The following is a 16434-nucleotide window of genomic DNA, read 5'->3' as shown; positions in this document are numbered from 1 at the left end:
GCAGCAGCAGAAGATCCAAACTACGCTCCACATTTGATCAATGTCGTCATTAATGCCCTCTGACTTTTGCTTCAGCACGATAAAATCACACTTCCTGCACAGCTCTCTCTCTCTCTCTGTACTTCAAGAACAGTTTCCCGTCTCAAATCTCTGTTTCCTGCATCATTCATTCGCTTATCACCCACCAGTCTACCGTTGTTTACAGCGCTGTCGGCCGCTCGGACAAGAAAGCCTAATTTCTGCTGTTCAATACTGAAGAAATGTAAACTTTTTAAAACGATGCAATAAAGTGTATCTGCTACAGAAAACAGGGCAGGAAAATCTCCTTCATGTTTTTCTGTTTTATCCTCAGTTACTTTGACACAAAGGCCTCTGCTGTGATGCTCACACCTCTGATGAAGTCTCACATGTGTCAGTGCTGATAAATCATCAGAATTATAATATTTCTGACTGTCTGAGGCAAAATCAAATTGAATGGAATCAGGACCTCGTGAATCGAGTGGATTACAGAAATCAGTGATGATACCCAGCCGTAGTGAGCAGCCTAGGCCCGACAGAAGTGGATGTAGCTGTGGGTAAAAAGGTGGAAAGAACTACTGATAACTTTTAAAGTTAAGGCCTGATCCTTCTGAAATTCATAGCCAGCTCTGACACACAGCCATCAATCTCTGGGCGCTGAAAAAGCAGCAGTGTATCCAGAAAACACATTATATGCTGCGATAAATGCCCAAGTGTGTGACAAAGTGGCTAGGAGAGAAGTCATTTGCCATTTGTCACTTGTGTATGTTGTTATTCTGTGTTCTGTTATCTTATAGTTTATCATAATGCTTTAATGTTAACACAGCAGATGTAGCCTTGGCTCTACATACTATCCCGGGTCTGTTTGTGGTAGCATTGGTTATATTCATTTCATCTGTGCAAATGTACTTAAAGCTAAATGTCACTTCGTCATTAATTGATTTGAATCTTTCATTTGTTTATGTAGTTTGGTTATAGTTACCATTGTGTGTTCCTCTGGACAGGTCCTATGTGTAAAACGGGTATGTGGGAATGGCCGCCCCAGTACTTCCTGGTTTTATAGGATATGATGTCACTGATCATGTCAATTGGGTGTAACCAAATGAAGGGGTGTTTCTTTTGTGTAAAATTGTTTATTTCATTTAAAATAACCTCATGAGTCTGTAAGTGAAGAGATTGACTTTTCAAACTGTTTAGTTGGGTGAATGAGTTTGTTAAGTGGAAAAATGATTTTATTCCTGTTTCTTTGGACTAGACTGTGTTATTTAGTCTACCCTGTTTTCCCAATGGTGGAGGTTAATGAGATCCAGGTGTGAGTAGAATTTTATATAAAGCAGGTGAGATTTTGACTGAGAGGTTCTTATGTTTTGTGAAATAATTGTTGAAAGGCGACGCCAGAAAATAAAGAATACTTAAAAGAAACTTGAACAGTCTGCAGATGCTGTCTTCCTATCACCTTCCATGCTGCTTATGTCACGCTACTTCACAAAGTGTCCCTCTAACACTGCCTTTCAGTGGCAAACAGGTCAGAGGACACAGGATGACATCATACTGTATGCCTATATGACATCATACTGTATGCCTATATGACATCATACTGTATGCCTATATGACATCATACTGTATGCTTATATGACATCTGTCACGGCCCAGCGGCACGAGGTAAATGGGATGGACACAAGTGCAAGATCCAAACCGGAAGCAAGACAGTGAGTGATCAAAAAGGTTCATTTCTTCCCCCACAAATTAAACACACAAGCCAAATTTAAACGAATCCACTACACTAGCGGGTGCGCTGTCAAAACTAAGGCAACTAAATGAAAACTAGACAGCTCTAGAATACAGCGGGACAGCTGTGGCAGTGGGGAGGTGGAAGCTGGGCTGGGAAAAATACTGTGAAGAGACCAGGGCATTGGTTTCAGGTGAAGGGGACAGGTGGGGCCCAAAGGAGGAGGACCGCTGTTGGAAACCTACAGGTACGCACCCACACCATGACAACATCAAGCTGGATACCATACATGACATGAAGCTGTATGCAGACATGACATCATACTTTAAGACTTATGACATCAAGCTGTCTCGATCCAGGACTTCAAGCTGAGGGCATACATGAGATCAGGCTGTATGACACAAATGACATCAACCTGTAAGACTGATAAGACATGAAGCTTGTCAGGGTTATATTGTTGATTGTCATATATGCTTAGAGTTTTATAGTCAATGTCATGTTGGTAGAGGGTTGATCCTTAGGAGTCTGCAAAGACTTTGTGTGCATTCCAGAGTGTTCTGGCATTCACACCCACATCCTGGGAGCATGGGAGAGGTCGTACCTGCTCTTATTGTTTTGTGGTAGGATGAACGTATCTATATCTGTTTTAGTCTAAGTGCCTTTTGTTTAGATGAACTGCTGGACTTCCAGACCAGCAGGTTTAGGGAAGTCTTCACACACACACACACACACACACACATGCTTACACAACGCACAGGCAAGGTACTCTTTGTTTGCATGTATACGTCATATGTTAATGAATATTCATGTAACCTCAATAAAAGAGCAGTGTTACGAGGGAGCGGATGAGAGTGACTGGGGTCAAGCGAAGGAACGGCGTTTGTCCAGTTCTCTCCCGTGCACGAGAAACATGAAGAACTTTGCCTACTTGTGTCTTGCTTTGCTGTGTAGTTAAATTGTCTTGAAAGTTCCAGCGAATAGGTTTGAGCTACAAACCTATCAAGATTGCATGTCATACATGTAGCCTGGCTAAATTAACCAGCCCAGAACACAGATTATCTTTGGGGTTCTTTTAATCTGAATGATAAAGTAAGCGCTCAGAAGAAAATAAAAAAGGTTGTAAAAATAAAGAAATAAAATTGTTACAGACAGTTCTTATCCAGTAACATCTTTGTGCACTGGTAACCCACTGCTACTGCAGGTTATTTCCCCAACTTTATCAGCATCTGGAACTCAAGGACGTCTAGCGTCATTTTGTGTCTGATATAAACCCATACATAAATAAAACAAACTTAGCAGTGCAAAAATAACTGTAGTGGCTTCTCCTGCTAAGATACAGAGCCAAGATTAAACAGTTAACAAGGTACATTTCCCTCTTACCCACAGAGATAGTATAATACAAGTGTGAACTCAAATACATACAGTGCATTAATTCAGCAGAAAACGGAATATAGATCCCTCTGAGATGAACGGCGAAGTTGGTTGCAGCAACTCCTGGTGCCTTAACTGTTGCACACTTTGCATTCAAAACAGATCACGCAGCGAAAAAAGGCATTGCACACCCACATAAAACCAATGCAAGCTAGCACTCCCGTGAATGCCTCTGTAGATCCCCATGATCCCTTGCGCTCTCAGGGGTACCCCAAAAGAAACAGCGCCATCCAGTGGCATGTCCCATAATATCGAACTTCCACCTGGCTACATACATGACATCATACTTTATGCCTTTATATGACATCATACTTTATGCATATATGACATGAAGCTGTATGCCTATATGACATCATACTGTAGCCTGGGAAATGGTTAGCCACACAGGACACAATTACTGGGTTCTTAATGTGCAGTTTTATTGTCAATGCCGACTGAATAAACAAAAAAAATGTCCTTTGACCTTTACTTTTGTCAAACAGCGGCCATATGGACTTGTACTGAATATCGACAGCACGAGAGGTAACGTGGCAAAGTAACAGAATAACCGACTAAACAAAGATGCGCCAATACAATACGAGGAATAAAGGAAATGAAATACAAAACACAAAAATACGGCAGTGGCCTCTGTCTGTGCAGAACAAAATACAAAGAGCTAAATCACACAAGGCTCCTTTAAAAACTGTGGAAGTGTTACACACATTTTTATAAACACTTACATTCCACAGAAATCTCAGCTCAGAAAATGGCCGCTCCACGCTACACATACAGGTCCTTTGCATCATACATTTCAGAAATACATCATCTTGTTAAAATACTGACGTTTTGCCACTGCACTACAATTATACCAATATGTTTCAATGAGTTATGTGCATATTTAACAATTCCTTACCAACAATTTAACTCCTTCACAACATTCCCGTTCCACATTCACAGCAAAAAGAAAAGTCCCGAGGTGCAGTTCTTGTTAAGTCTTTTTTTGGAAAACTGCAGTTAACCCATAAGAACTGCCCCCCCCCCCCCCCCACCCCCCCAAGTGACCACAATATGAAACTACACAAACCTATAAAGTTAACAGCTTCAAGTGCACGCAACATGCAGATAGCCAAAGAAATAGCACAAGCAATAACATGAAATTACCCAATAACATTCTTGTCTTACCTTACATGGAAACAAAGACACAACATTTTAAGACCCATTTTTGAAACTTAAATGGACATTTGATTAACTGAAATGGAAAATATTATTATTAATTTACCACTCGGCTAAAATACTGTATGCCTATATGACATCATACTGGATGCCTATATGACATCATACTGTATGCCTTATATGACATCATACTGTATGCCTACATGACATCTTACTGTTCTTTTAAGAGTCAAGTTCTTGCATGAATCGGACCAATAATACAGACTTGTAATGAATGCTCTTCCTTACCAGTGAGTCCTGAAGTTCTTCAGTTCTTGCTTCAATCAGAGGCATCTTATTAACACATAAATCAACGATTCCCTGAACTATTTAAAATAAAGACTTCCCCAAATAGGAGCACTAAGGCAAAAGGAAAACCACAAGTTTTTCCATTTGAGGGGTCTCTACTTGAAATGTTCTTTAAGTGAACCATGATATCTAAAGTTTGCTTCAAAGTGTCTAATTGTTGTGAACTCATATGCAAGGTCCCGAAGCTCTTTTGGAATATCCTGTGTTGTCTGTGTTTCCAAATCCATGAGGGTTACCTAGACATGAGTCTCCTTTTACATGAACTCAATATTCCTCTTGCAGTCCCACCCACATTTAAATTAACGAGATTCAATCATGAAACTAATGGATGGCTAACGACTGTTGTAGCACCCCATTGTATTTTGTTGTCATCTTTTGTCTCCAGTAGCTGTTGAAGGATTCCTGCGATTTCAATCAGAGGCATCTTATTAACACATAAATTAATGATTCCCCGAACTATTCAAAATAAAGATTTCCCAAAATTGGAGCACTAAGTAAAGAGGAAAACCACAAGTTTTTCAATTTGAGGGGTCTCTACTTGAAATGTTCTGTAAGTGAACCATGTTAACTAACGTTTGCTTCAAAGTGTCTAATTGTTGAAAACTCATATGGAAGGTTACTTTGAGTGGGTGCACTTAGGAATAAAACCACCATCACTGCCTCCATTCAAAGTGATCTTGATATGAAACATAGAACTCAATTTTTTTTACATGTAATCAGGTAGAATTTGTAGCAGTTGTTGTGTACAACTGGTCCAAGCAGATGCACTTACTGAATTCAAGAGAGAAGTTCTTGCATGAGTTGGACCAATAATACAGACTTGTAATGAATGCTCTTCCTTACCAGTGAGTCCCGAAGCTCTTTTGGAATATCCTGTGTTGTCTGTGTTTACAAATCCATGAGAGATGCTTGAACATGAGTCTCCTTTTATATGAACTCAAGACTCCTCTTGCAGTCCCACCCACATTTAAGTCAATGACATTCAGTCATGAAACCAATGGTTGGCTAACGACTGTTGTAGCGGCCCATTGTATTTTGGTTTCCTCTTTTGTCTCCAGTAGCTGTTGAAGGATTTGTGCGATTTCAATCAGAGGCATCTTATAAACACATAAATCAACGATTCCCTGAACTATTCAAAATAAAGAATTCCCAAAATTGGAGCACTAAGGTAAAGAGGAAAACCACAAGTTTTTCCATTTGAGAGGTCTCTACTTGAAATGTTCTGCAAGTGAACCGTGTTATCTAAAGTTTGCTTCAAAGTGTCTAATTGTTGTAAACTCACATGCAAGGTCACTTTGAGTGGGTGCACTTAGGAATAAAACCACCACCAGTGTCTCCATTCAAAGTGATCTTGATATGAAACATAGAACTCAATTTGATAGACATAACTTGAAGGGTCAGGTAGAATTTGTAGCAGTTGTTGTGTACAACTGGTCCAAGCAGATGCACTTACTGAATTCAAGAAAGAAGTTCTTGCATGAGTTGGACCAATAATACAGACTTGTAATGAAATCTCTTCCTTACCAGTGAGTCCCGAAGCTCTTTTGGGATACCCTGTGTTGTCTGTGTTTCCAAATCCATGAGAGATGCTTGAACATGAGTCTCCTTTTATATTCAATTCAATTCAATTCAATTTTATTTATATAGCGCCAAATCACAACAAATGTCGCCTCAAGGCGCTTCATAGATACAGAGAAAAGCCCAACAATCATATGACCCCCTATGAGCAAGCACTTTGGCGACAGTGGGAAGGAAAAACTCCCTTTTAACAGGAAGAAACCTCCGGCAGAACCAGGCTCAGGGAGGGGCGGCCATCTGCTGCGACCGGTTGGGGTGAGAGAAGGAAGACAGGATAAAAGACATGCTGTGGAAGAGAGACAGAGATTAATAACAGATATGATTCAATACAGAGAGGTCTATTAACACATAGTGAGTGAGAAAGGTGACTGGAAAGGAAAAACTCAATGCATCATGGGAATCCCCCAGCAGCCTACATCTATTGCAGCATAACTAAGGGAGGATTCAGGGTCACCTGGTCCAGCCCTAACTATATGCTTTAGCAAAAAGGAAAGTTTTAAGCCTAATCTTAAAAGTAGAGATAGTGTCTGTCTCCCGAATCCAAACTGGAAGCTGGTTCCACAGAAGAGGGGCCTGAAAACTGAAGGCTCTCCCTCCCATTCTACTTTTAAATACTCTAGGAACAACAAGTAGGCCTGCAGAGTGGGAGCGAAGTGCTCTAATAGGGTGATATGGTACTACAAGGTCATTAAGATAAGATGGGGCCTGATTATTTAAGACCTTGTATGTGAGGAGCAGGATTTTGAATTCAATTCTGGATTTAACAGGAAGCCAATGAAGGGAAGCCAAAACAGGAGAAATATGCTCTCTCTTTCTAGTCCCTGTCAGTACTCTTGCTGCAGCATTTTGGATTAACTGAAGGCTTTTCAGTGAGTTTTTTGGACATCCTGATAATAATGAATTGCAGTAGTCCAGCCTGGAAGTAATAAATGCATGAACTAGTTTTTCAGCATCACTCTGAGACAGGATATTTCTAATTTTAGAGATGTTGCGCAAATGGAAGAACGCAGTCTTACATATTTGTTTAATATGTGCGTTGAAGGACATATCCTGGTCAAAAATGACTCCAAGGTTCCTCACAGTGTTACTGGAGGCCAAGGTAATGCCATCCAGAGTAAGAATCTGGTTAGATACCATATTTCTAAGCTTTTCAGCGCCGAGTACAATGACCTCAGTTTTATCTGAGTTAAGAAGCAGAAAGTTAGTGGCCATCCAAGTCTTTATGTCTTTAAGACATTCCTGCAGTTTAACTAATTGGTGTGTGTTATCTGGCTTTATGGACAGATAGAGCTGGGTGTCATCTGCATAGCAGTGAAAATGTATGCTATGTCTTCTAATGATGCTGCCTAGGGGAAGCATGTATAATGTAAACAGAATTGGTCCTAGCACTGAACCCTGTGGAACTCCATAATTAACCTCAGTGTGTGAAGAGGACTCTCCATTTACATGCACAAATTGGAGTCTATTAGATAGATATGATACAAACCACTGCAGTGCAATACCTGTAATACCTACAGCATGTTCTAATCGCTCTAACAGGATATTATGGTCAACAGTATCGAATGCTGCACTAAGGTCAAGAAGGACAAGCACAGAGATGAGTCCACTGTCAGAGGCCATAAGAAGATCATTTGTAACCTTCACTAAAGGTGTTTCTGTGCTGTGATGAACTCTGAAACCTGACTGAAACTCTTCAAATAAACCATTCCTCTGCAGATGATCTGTTAGCTGTTTGACAACTACTCTTTCAAGGATTTTTGATATGAAAGGAAGGTTGGAGATTGGCCTATAATTAGCTAAGACTGCTGGGTCTAGAGATGGCTTTTTGAGTAAAGGTTTAACTGCAGCCACCTTGAAGGCCTGTGGTACATAGCCGATTATTAGAGATAGGTTGATCATATATAAGATCGAAGAATTAATCAATGGCAGGACTTCTTTGAGCAGTTTTGTAGGAATGGGGTCTAAAAGACACGTTGATGGTTTGGAGGAAGTAATTATTGAAGTTAACTCAGAAAGATCGATTGGAGAAAAAGAGTCTAACTTAACATCAATGGAACTAAGAGTAGCTGTAGATAATATTACATCTGTGGGATGATTATTGGTAATTTTTTCTCTAATGATAAAAATTTTATTTGTGAAGAAGTTCATGAAGTCATCACTAGTTAACGTTAAAGGGATGGTTGGCTCAAAAGAGCTCTGACTTTTTGTCAGCCTGGCTACAGTGCTGAAGAGAAACCTGGGGTTGTTCTTATTTTCTTCAATCAGTGATGAGTAGTAAGCTGTTCTGGCTTTGCGGAGGGCTTTCTTATAAAGCAACAAACTATTTCTCCAGGCTAAATGATGATCCTCTAAATTTGTGACACGCCATTTCCTCTCCAGATTACGAGTCATCTGCTTTAGGGTACGTGTTTGACAATTATACCACGGGGTCAGGTACTTCTGATTAGAGACCTTAGTTTTCACCGGAGCTACAGTATCCAGAGTCGTACGTAGTGAGGAGGTGAAATTATTAACAAGATAATCGACCTCTGTTGGGGTAGCGTTCAGATAGCTGCTCTGCTCTGTGTTGGTACAGGGCATTGACGATGATAACAGTGGCTGGATTATATTCTTAAACTTAGTTACAGCGCTTTCAGAAATACATCTACTTTGATAAAGTCCACTCTCCACTGCTGCGTAATCAATTATTGTAAATGTAAATGTTATCAAGAAATGATCAGACAGGAGAGGGTTTTCAGGAAACACTGTTAAATGTTCAGTTTCTATGCCATATGTTAAAACAAGATCTAGAGTGTGATTAAAGTGGTGGGTGGGTTCTGTTACATTTTGAGAGAAACCAATTGAGTCTAACAACAGATTAAATGCCATGCTGAGGCTGTCATTTTTAGCATCAACATGGATGTTAAAATCACCCACAATAATTATTTTATCTGAGCTCAGAACTAAATTAGATATAAAGTCTGAGAAATCAGACAGAAACTCTGTGTAAGGCCCAGGTGGACGATAGATGATAACAAGTAAGACTGGTTTCTGACTTTCACAGCTGGGGTGGACAATGTTAAGCATCAGGCTTTCAAATGAATTAAAAGTCTGTCTTGGTCTTTCATTAATTAATAGACTGGTGTGAAAAATTGCTGCCAAACCGCCCCCTCGACCTGTGCTTCGAGATTTCTGGTAGTTAGAATGACTCGGGGGTGTTGATTCATTTAAACTAACATAATCATCCTGCTGCAACCAGGTTTCTGTAAGGCAGAGTAAATCAATTTGTTGATCAATTATTAAGTCATGTACTAACAGAGACTTGGAGGAGAGAGACCTAATATTTAATAATCCACATTTCACTGTTTTACTCTTTGGTTCAGATGTGGATACTGTATTATTCTTTCTTTGTAAATGTTTAAGTTGTTTGTTGCTGGTTTTTAGTTTGTTTTTTGTTTTTTTGGAAGCAGACACAGTCTCTATGGAGATGGGTTTTTGGGGGGGTAGCAGGAGGAGAGAAGCTGCAGAGAGGCGTGTAAGACTGCAACTCTGCTTCCTGGTCCCAACTCTGGATAGTCATGTTTTGAGGGGTTGAATAAATTTGTCGATATTTCTAGAAATGAGAGCTGCTCCATCCAAAGTGGGATGGATGCCATCTCTCCTAACAAGACCAGGTTTCCTCCAGAAGGTTTGCCAATTATCTATGAAGCCCACATACATTTATATGAACTCAAGACTCCTCTTGCAGTCCCACCCACATTTAAGTCAATGACATTCAGTCATGAGACTAATGGTTGGCTAACGACTGTTGTAGCGGCCTATTGTATTTTGGTTTGCTCTTTTTGTTGTCATCTTTTGTCTCCAGTAGCTGTTGAAGGATTTGTGCGATTTCAATCAGAGGCATCTTATTAGCACATAAATCAACGATTCCCTGAACTATTCAAAATAAAGAATTCCCAAAATTGGAGCACTAAGTAAAGAGGAAAACCACAAGTTTTTCCATTTGAGGGGTCTCTACTTGAAATGTTCTGTAAGTGAACCGTGTTATCTAAAGTTTGCTTCAAAGTGTCTAATTGCTGTAAACTCACATGTAAGGTCACTTTGAGTGGGTGCACTTAGGAATAAAACCACCATCAGTGTCTCCATTCAAAGTGATCTTGATATGAAACATAGAACTCAATTTGATATACGTAGCATGGAGGGTCAGGTAGAATTTGTAGCAGTCGATGAGCTTGTCTATTTGAGATGTTCTTTAAGTGAAACATATAATCTAAAGTTTGCTTCAAAGTGTCTAATTGTTGTAAACTCATATGCAAGGTCACTTTGAGTGGGTGCACTTAGGAATACAACCACCATCAGTGTCTCCATTCAAAGTGATCTTGATATGAAACATAGAACTCAATTTGATAGACATAACTTGAAGGGTCAGGTAGAATTTGTAGCAGTTGTTGTGTACAACTGGTCCAAGCAGATGCACTTACTGAATTCAAGAGTCAAGTTCTTGCATGAGTTGGACCAACAATACAGACTTGCAATGAACGCTCTTCCTTACCAGTGAGTCCCGAAGCTCTTTTGGAATATCCTGTGTTGTCTGTGTTTCCAAATCCATGAGAGATGCTTGAACATGAGTCTCCTTTTATATGAACTCAAGACTCCTCTTGCAGTCCCACCCACATTTAAGTCAATGACATTCAGTCATGAGACTAATGGTTGGCTAACGACTGTTGTAGCACCCCATTGTATTTTGGTTTGCTCTTTTTATTGTCATCTTTTGTCTCCAGTAGCTGTTGAAGGTTTCGTGCGGTTTTAATCAGAGGCATCTTATTAACGCATACATTAATGATTCCCTGAACTATTCAAAATAAAGACTTCCCTACTTGAGATGTTCTTTAAGTGAAACATATACAGTAAAGCCACATAGAATTTTCTTCTATTTGAAGTTTGCTTCAAAGTGTCAAATTGCTGTTAACTCACATGCAGGTTCACTTTGATTGGGTGCACTTAGGAAAAGAACCACCATTGATATGAAGCACAGGACATGTAGCTTCAAATATTTATGAATTTCTTAAGTATATCTCTAATCCATGATTACTATATTAGACCTAATGAGTACAACAATAATTAGCACGTAATGTACTCAGAATCCAAGTAAGTGCTTAAGTCTCTGTAATGTTCATGACCAATCTTATGCTTATTGAATACATATATAACAAGGGTATCAGTGAAAAAGCTGATGTTTTGAATGTAATGCTTTGTTGCTGAGATCAAGAGTATAATTGCTAACACTTACAGAACCTAAAATTCCAGTTGGTAATAGTCTTTTTTGTTATGATGGTGAATAATTCCTTAAATTATGTCATTGTTTCATCCTGATGTGAACCCAATCCAAGATTATCTCAAAGGAAGCACTTGGGAAAAAAAGAATCATTCCATTTTCATTCCATGAAATCTTGACAACTCAGTTCAATTCAACTGTATTTATACACCACCAAATCACAACAACAGACGTCTCAAGGTGCTTTATATTGTATGTAGACCTTACAATAAAGAATTCAGAGAAAAACCCAACAATCATATGACCCCCTATGAGAAAGAACTTTGGTGATACTGGGAAGGAAAAACTCCCTGCTGTGGAAGAGAGCCAGAGATTAATAACGAGTGTGATTAAATGCAGAGAGATCTATTAACACATGTTGAGTGAGATAGGTGACTAGAAGGAAATACTCAGTGCATCATGGGAATCCCCCAACAGTCTACACCTATTGCAGCATAACTAAGGGAGGACTCAGGGTCACCTGATCCAGCCCTAACTATATGCTTTAGAAAAAAGGAAAGTTTTACGCTTAAGTTGTAATAAGGAATTTTATTTTAACAGGACATAAAGATTTCGGAATGTCAAAATACAATATAAATCAAAATCCAAGAGTCCAATCCAAAACTTGCACAGAAGAAGAAAAGTTTCTCAGCAGGTTCAACAGGTTGCTACAACACAGGCCGATGAAGTATTGCACTCACCCATCCAAACTGGCAAACATGTAACATACACCCTAAGACTGATCCTGCTTTTTACTCCTTTGCTATGATTTAATTTGATATCATCATCATTGATTCGCATCATTGCATCATTCATTTGCTTATCACCAGTGTTGGGACTAACGCGTTATTAAGTAACGCGTTACAGTAACTACGTTATTATTGTGGTAACGAGCACGGTAACTAGTTATTATGCTAAAATCAGGAACGCGTTAGTCGTTACTGGGATTTAGATAGGGTCGTTACTCGTTACTTCGTGTGGTGGCTATCGCAGAGCTTCCACAGATTCTGCAACATTAGCAAGTGGTGGAGGCCAGCAGGTGGATGAGGGAAAGGAGACGCAGAAGGAAAAGAGACCCGAGGCGGCCGCCGGTCCAAGTGTGAACTGAACTTCAGGTAAGAAGTTATGACCTGCAGGCTATCCGAGTCAGATATAAACCAAGTTTAGGTGGAGTTTATTTTCGTTATTCTGACTTTTTCCGTACTGCGTACTAGCTAGCATGACGGAGTTTCTATAGAGCTGGGTGGGTGCTATGAAGTTAATGATGTTGAACTTTATTTTGTTCATAAGTTATTAGAGTTGCCAATCGTCCCGTCTGGTATTCAGATAAAATATTACGCATTTCTTATTGAGGTGAAAAGGAACAGTTTGTCCCGTAATTCAGCTACAATGAAAAAGGCACAAAGCTGCAGTTATTCTGTGTCTTTGCTGCACAGCTGCCTCTTCTTCTTTCATTCTCTCCCCTCTCTCTCCTGTTTCTACTTCAATCATGAAAACTGATCAATGATCAGCTGATCGGCTCTCTTGTTTGTTTATCGCCCACTTTGCGCCAGAAAGAGGAAACCAGCCGATGTCGCGTTAAATAACAGCAGCACGTTTAAGCTTGATCAGCTGTTGTTAGAATTTATTTAATATTAATTTCTAGTATCAGCTGATGTTTGCTGGAGCCACAGCTGCAAAAAAGCTGCTGGTCATGATGTGGGTTTGGTTATCTGGTGAGAGGGAAACATGAAGATGAAACCAGGAGACGTCCTTACTGAATCATCAGAGCTGAACAGGTGATGGAGAAACAGGTTTACCTTTTAGGTGACATGAATGAGTTGAAGGGAAGTTATGAACTGTTTCTGAGAGACAAATAACACCAGGATCCTTTTTTAGGTAGCTGACAGCTGGTAACTGTGCAGGTGCGGATCTAGCAAAGTTTTGCCAGGGGGGCCAGGTAGGGCATTAACAGGGAGAGGTGGGCACAAACAAATACTTTTCTTTCTTATTCTCATTTAAAATGTCTAGCTTTTAAAAAATAATTATCTGAATCTTACAACAAACGATTGATAGATTGATGCATATATACCATCAAAACAGTGAACATCACTGTCACAACAGCGTTTGTTTTCATTCAAAGGCTTTATGATTTTTCCCTGTATGCCGCTCATCTGCAGTGTGGTGTTACCTACATCTTCCTATTCAGAAGGCAGAATTTCTGAGTTCTGAGTACAATCAAAGCACCACGACTGCAGTTTTTGTGTTGGATGTAAAAGGTGCACATGACGCTGTGACGTAGGCTAGAATCATGGCAGCGGTCAATGATGGTCCAGGTGTGGGATTTCTCTCGTGGAAATATGCACATTATCTTTTCCTTTCTATTGGGAGGTGGCACAGTGCACTTGTGGCAAGTAAGCAAGCTAGAAGACTGGCAAAGTTATGGAAGCTACACATTAATAAGAGAATTCTGAGTAAAACCAAAGTTACTTTCCCTAGTAACTAGTTACTTTGAAAGTAACGAGTAACTTGAAGTAACTGAGTTACTTTTGATAGAAGTAACTAGTAATGTAACTAAGTTACTATTTTAAAATAACTTACCCAACACTGCTTATCACCCACCAGTCTACCGTTGTTTACAGCGCTGTCGGCCGCTCAGACAAGAAAGCCTAATTTCTGCTGTTCAATACTGAAGAAATTTAAACTTTTTAAAACGATGCAATAAAGTGTATCTGCTACAGAAAACAGGGCAGGAAAATCTCCTTCATGTTTTTCTGTTTTATCGTCAGTTACTTTGACACAAAGGCCTCTTCTGTGATGCTCACACCTCTGATGAAGTCTCACATGTGTCAGCGCTGATAAATCATCAGAATTATAATATTTCTGACTGTCTGAGGCAAAATCAAATTGAATGGAATCAGGACCTCGTGAATTGAGTGGATTACAGAAATCAGTGATGATACCCAGCCGTAGTGAGCAACCTAGGCCCGACAGAAGTGGATGTAGCTGTGGGTAAAAAGGTGGCAAGAACTACTGATAACTTTTAAAGTTAAGGCCTGATCCTTCTGAAATTCATAGCCAGCTCTGACACACAGCCATCAATCTCTGGGCGCTGAAAAAGCAGCAGTGTATCCAGAAAACACATTATATGCTGCGATAAATGCCCAAGTGTCCCTCTGACACTGCCTTTCAGTGGCAGCAGGTCGTCAGAGGACACAGGATGACATCATACTGTATGCCTATATGACATCATACTGTATGCCTATATGACATCATACTGTATGCTTATATGACATCTGTCACGGCCCAGCAGCACGAGGTAAATGGATGGACACAAGTGCAAGATCCAAACCGGAAGCGAGACAGTGAGTGATCAAGAAGGTTCATTTCTTCCCCCACAAATTAAACACACAAGCCAAATTTAAACGAAGCCACTACACTAGTGGGTGCGCTGTCAAAACTAAGGCAGCTAAATGAAAACTAGACAGCTCTAGAATACAGCGGGACGGCTGTGGCAGTGGGGAGCTGGAAGCTGGGCTGGGAAAAATACTGTGAAGAGACCAGGGCATTGGTTTCAGGTGAAGGGGACAGGTGGGGGGCAAGGCCCAGATGAGGTCGAGGTGCGGGGAGGCAGGCAGGTGAGTTTCAGGCTAGTTGGCAATGCTGTACCAGCAGCTGGTGGCCCAGGTCCAGAAAAGCGGGGATGACTGAGGCGAGAACCCCACTCCAGGAGCCGACTCTGAAGACAGGAAAAAGCAGGTAAGTTTTCACACAGGATCTGGACTGAGCAATAAAACATCACTGACTAACCTGATACTCAGGCCATGACTGATTGAGTGCACAGATCTTATATGCTGCTGGAATAATTGGCCTGTATGCGTTAATCTTATTAACGCATACATTAATGATTCCCTGAACTATTCAAAATAAAGACTTCCCCAAATAGGAGCACTAAGGCAAAAGGAAAACCACAAGTGTTTCCATTTGAGGGGTCTCTCCTTGAGATGTTCTGTAAGTGAACCATGTTAAGTAAAGTTTGCTTCAAAGTGTCTAATTGCTGTAAACTCACATTCAAGATAACTTTGAATGGGTGCACTTAGGAATACAACCACCATCAGTGTCTCCATTCAAAGTGATCTTGATATGAAACATAGAACTCAATTTGATAGACATAACTTGAAGGGTCAGGTAGAATTTGTAGCAGTTGTTGTGTACAACTGGTCCAAGCAGATGCACTTACTGAATTCAAGAGACAAGTTCTTGCATGAGTTGGACCAATAATACAGACTTGTAATGAATGCTCTTCCTTACCAGTGAGTCCCGAAGCTCTTTTGGAATATCCTGTGTTGTCTGTGTTTCCAAATCCATGAGAGATGCTTGAACATGAGTCTCCTTTTATATGAACTCAAGACTCCTCTTGCAGTCCCACCCACATTTAAGTCAATGACATTCAGTCATGAAACCAATGGTTGGCTAACGACTGTAGTAGCGGCCCATTGTATTTTGGTTTCCTCTTTTGTCTCCAGTAGCTGTTGAAGGATTTGTGCGATTTCAATCAGAGGCATCTTATTAACACATAAATCAACGATTCCCCGAACTATTCAAAATAAAGAATTCCCAAAATTGGAGCACTAAGTAAAGAGGAAAACCACAAGTTTTTCAATTTGAAGGGTCTCTACTTGAAATGTTCTGTAAGTGAACCATGTTAACTAACGTTTGCTTCAAAGTGTCTAATTGATGTAAACTCATATGCAAGGTCACTTTGAGTGGGTGCACTTAGGAATAAAACCACATCAGTGTCTCCATTCAAAGTGATCTTGATATGAAACATAGAACTCAATTTGATAGACCTAGCATGGAGGGTCAGGTAGAATTTGTAGCAGTCGATGAGCGTGTCTATTTGAGA

The sequence above is a fragment of the Neolamprologus brichardi genome, unplaced genomic scaffold, assembly GCF_056152115.1.
Source record: "Neolamprologus brichardi isolate AB-2024 unplaced genomic scaffold, ASM5615211v1 NODE_ptg000033l+_length_6344489_cov_1, whole genome shotgun sequence".
NCBI lineage: Eukaryota > Metazoa > Chordata > Actinopteri > Cichliformes > Cichlidae > Neolamprologus > Neolamprologus brichardi.
This window is presented reverse-complemented; position numbering follows the sequence as displayed.